This window comes from Triticum aestivum, chromosome 6A (genome assembly GCF_018294505.1).
Source record: "Triticum aestivum cultivar Chinese Spring chromosome 6A, IWGSC CS RefSeq v2.1, whole genome shotgun sequence".
In the NCBI taxonomy this organism is placed as follows: domain Eukaryota; kingdom Viridiplantae; phylum Streptophyta; class Magnoliopsida; order Poales; family Poaceae; genus Triticum; species Triticum aestivum.
Window position 1 is genome coordinate 70,382,581 of NC_057809.1, and position 4,653 is coordinate 70,387,233.

Here is a 4,653-nt window from a genome sequence, read left to right on the forward strand (position 1 = left end):
TCGATGCTTTTCCTAGCACGAAATATTCAAAAGACATCAAAGTGCCAACAATCTTATTGGTATACGGCAACCTTTGCCATAAGGAAGTCGTACACCCCCTACTTCTTTGTTGCAACCATGTTACTAGCAATACCCCTACTCTTTTGTTGTTTCTTCGACAACTCTATCTCAAATGTGAACTGGATGTAGCATACGGTCTAAACCGTAAGCATGACGGTGCACCTATGAGAACAAGCCTTTTAGCCCCATTGTAGACCAGGAGTGTGATAAGCTTCTATCATGGGCTCCTCTGGTTCATGGATATCCGTCACATGGATGTGAAGTGCCACATGACATGTTTCTCCGAGAAATGCAGCTGAATATTCATTATGACTTTCAACCGCTCAAACATCTATGGAAGTGCTTGTAGTTCCGATGTTTAAACTTATTCGTGCTATGTAAATTTTCAGCAACGGTCACAAAATTCAGAATGTGCACTTTTCCCTCTGAGGATGGGTCTAGAGGCTGTGTCATAAACACATGAAGACGCCACAAACATGATGTGATATAAACATGTCCAGAGCTCATAGCCGGCCACGCATCCATCCAAATAAGGCAGTGTCGATGAGTTTTGGTGCGTCACACTACAGGACTCTCGGGCCAGCCAGCGGCTCCCGCGGATGGAGAAACGTGAGCCCTCCGATTGCCGGCACGGACGGTGGCGATCAAGCGCACGTTGGCATCGAAGAGTTCAGAGCCAATTCAGCAACGCAACCAAACGTGCTGTAGGGAGATCGAGACCGTGACAGCACGACGAAAGCTGCACGAGCTTTGGTACTGCAATAGCACATGTCAGTAGTAGTGCTTGTCTGGCACGTGGGCTGCTTGTCCGTTAGCTCCATCCATTGCGAGTAATGGCTGCACAGTATGTGGAAGTGGACTGAGGTTTCGTTTAATCTACTGTCAAGTCCATGAGCTGAGCTGCAAACCATCTACAAATTCATGCACTTCAACCGGTCGACTCTGTCTTCTCGCTCCCAACTCACTCTGGTCCCTCCCTCCCTTTCTTCTCCTCGATGTCCATTGTCCCGCACACCATTCTGCGCCCGTTCGGCGTGAACCCGTGCGGCGGCGGCGGCGGCTATCTGAGGCGGCACGCACGGACGTGCCTCCGCCGTGCGAGCCCCGTCGGTGCAACGAACGGGAATGAGCCGGGCGGTAGCAAGAAGAGGAGTAGGAAGAGGCCGGCGGAGGAGTCGCGGTTGGAGGTCCTTTATGATGACGGGTTCGGGAGCGTCACCATGAAGGATTACCGGGAGGCGGTGAGGGCCATGCCCAGGGACGACGGCGGGCCGCCGCGGTGGTTCTGCCCCGTGGAGTGCGGCCGGCCGGAGGTCGACAGGGCGCCGCTGCTGCTCTTCTTGCCAGGTTGGTTGGTCTCGGAGATACTGCTCAACGATATTGTTCGTTCTTGTAAGCAAAATCGATCGTGTGTCTTTCCTCTGCTCGAAGCCTAATGCTGTTTTATTTTAATTTTTTTTGGATCTGAGCTGCAGGAGTCGATGGTGTTGGAATGGAGCTCATTCTGCACCACAAATCACTGGGCAAGTGAGTATGGTTTTGTTTCTATATCAAAAGAGGACAGTCAACCATTTGGAAAATACTGTCCTTTTATGCTTTAAAAAGTTGTCCATCATGATAGTCATGCGCCATACTATATTACACTGTCATTTCTTGCTTGTATGAAGTAAACCCATGATAATGGGTGTGTAGACCGGGGTGTCACATCGGTGAAATATTCTGTCAAAAGAAAGAAGTAAACCCTTGTTTATGTTCTAATTAAACTTTTCATCTTCTTTTTATGCAGAGTATTTGAGGTTTGCTGCTTTCATATACCAGTAAATGCCCGCACACCATTTGAAGGTATCGATGGAGGAATATTTCATATATTATTATTTTACATTTGCTTGACATCTCTATGCCCTCGCAAGTACTTGACCGTCTTTACTTGCTATAGAAAGACCTCAAATGGACAAATCTTAAACAAGGAGACAACGGTGTCCCATGTGTAGAGCACGTGGGGTGGTGATTGTTTGATTCTTCTCTTGCTTATCCTATGAAAAAAATAATAGAGTTAGAACATCTATAGTAGGACCTCAAACCCCTCTTAAATGGCTGTGCGGACGGCCCGGTCACTGATCGGTCAAAATAAGCGACTCAGACGAGCACCTCAAACCAGTCTCAAACGTCCGGGCTACCTGGCACCTGGCACCACTCATATCCAACTCCAATTTGGGGTGAATATGGCGTTGCCCGGACAAATCTACCACGTCGGATCCGGTCTACGCTGGCCCATCCGACCTCACATATTCGTCCACATTCGATCACCAGGTCAAACCCTAGCCGCTCCACTCCAGTCCACTCTGCCCCAAGCTCCTGTCCGGTGATCTCCGACTCCGACATGGCGGGCAGCGGATTTGACTCCGACCAGTCCGGATCCGTCGATTGGGTGTCGTCCCGTGTGGGTTGGGGGGAAGGGGTGCTATGATCGTCCACATTTCCCTCCGCCACTCCCGGGAGGACTGCGCTCGACCGACGGGGGGTCTGTCCGGCGCGAGTCCATTGCATCGGCGCAACGGGCGCTCAGATCCGTCGGGGCTGGATCATCATGGTCCAGTAGCCTCCCCATCTCTGGTCCGCCGGAGTATGAGTGCTATAGGACCGGTGTGCCCGTCATGGGAAGGGAAGGATAAGGGTAGCCGGCGGCACGCGCTGTCGTAGAGGAGGAAGCCATCTGTGCCCGCATCCTCAAGAAGCGACAGTGGAGGAACACGTGCGCCCTTTCCCGAGAGCAAAATCGAGCAGTCTATGCCATGGTCGGGCTGCCGACCAAAGGCGAGAAGGAGGACAGCGACCGGCCGGACATCTCCGGCAACGAGCAGATTCGACTCGATCCATTTTGCGTTTTTGAGTGCTACTTCCGCGAGAAAGACGACAATGGCGCCGGGAAAGGCAATGGCTGCCATGGATGGTCTTATCCATAGCTAATATATAGATAGAACATGCTAATTTTTGATAGTCCGATGACACATCCTGATGTAGTAACCGGATGACTTGTGTTGCAACGTTTACGTACATTGCATGCGTTTTGTATGGATTTGAGATTTACTAATTGAGGTGTGCGGTTGTACAAAAATATATTTAAAGTGTAATCAGTCGCTGCCCACGAACGCGTCCGGGCATGTCTGCGGGCATTTGAGGAGGAAGATTTACCTACCGTGGCTGTAGAGTAGATGCTCTTATGCATTTCCTATGTTTATCACCGTTATATCTTACAAAGATTAGTGACTGAGGATTCATTGTATGATCACAACAGTTAAAATACTGCTAAATTTAATATATCTTTTTTAGCTTACATCACATTTGCACGCTTGACGCCTGCTTAATTATAATGTATACAGGTTTATTACAAATTGTGGAAGAATATGTCAAACATGAGAATGCTTTGTCGCCAAGCAGACCAATATATATAATTGGGGATTCTTTTGGTGGATGTCTTGCAATTTCAGTGGCAGCTCGCAATCCAGAAATCGACTTGGTTCTTACACTAGTAAATCCAGGTAGGTGAAATAACATTTAGCTGATCCAGATATTGATTTGGTTCTTACACTCCTGGTTTTAGAGTATTATAGTAATATATAATCTGATTTTTCAGCAACATCATCTGCAAAAGCTTCGTTGCAGGCAGTATTGCCTCTTTTGGAAGCAGTGGCGAGCAACCTTCCATTTATACATCCTCACCTTCTCAAATATTCAATGGGTATATTTCTCTTAACTTGTCAATTATGCTTATAGGTAAAATAAATCTCCATACTTAGAGTGCGCGGTGACAATTTTACTTTGACTATATATATATATATATATATATATATATATATATATATATATATATATATATATATATATATATATATATATATATATACGGTAGCGCTAAAGTGAGCGTGAGCGCAAATACTCTAATCCTGCGCTCCGGCTGCTGCGTGCGCGCCGCTTCACTAATCTCAGTAAAAAACCTATCAGACATAGTAAGGAAATTAAACGGTTATTGGTTGGGCCAAACCACTCCTCCGCCTTGTCCATGTGTGATCGTAAAATAAGTAATACTGGTAGTAATCCTATTACGGACTCCAACGAACCATTTCTCCAACCCTTAATCGTTTAGTAAAGTTGCCTGTTGAAAATAGTAATCTTGTTACTGCCTTGTATCATACTAGTCCTGCATTGAATCGGTATGGTAATCCAGTTACCATGCTGACACACACAAAATAATTCATAGTAACACGTGTATTGAGTATAGTAATCTTGTTATTGGCTATCATCAAAAAGTGTCACGCACCAATTCGTCACACACAAAAGTAATGGGACAAACCAGTTTTACTACCAGTACGATTTACTATCGTACTATGGGTCAATCCCTTGTAAAACACATCCGCTTTGGTTACGTTGATAGATGCTCATTACGGTTGATTCCTGGGACGTCTTGGCCTGGATGGATTAACTAACTAGCACGTCGGTTGAAAGATGGGTCGGAGCGTAGAATAAAGAAAATGCGCTCAGGCTCACTTTAGCAACCCTATATATATATATATATATATATATATATATATATAT

General features: G+C 46.2%; 1 pseudogene; it reads left to right on the forward strand.

Annotated features, from left to right (window-relative positions):
- Window positions 1–952: 952 nt before the first annotated feature.
- LOC123132105 (acyltransferase-like protein At1g54570, chloroplastic) overlaps window positions 953–4,653 on the forward strand; it is a 33,387-nt pseudogene continuing 29,686 nt past the window's right edge.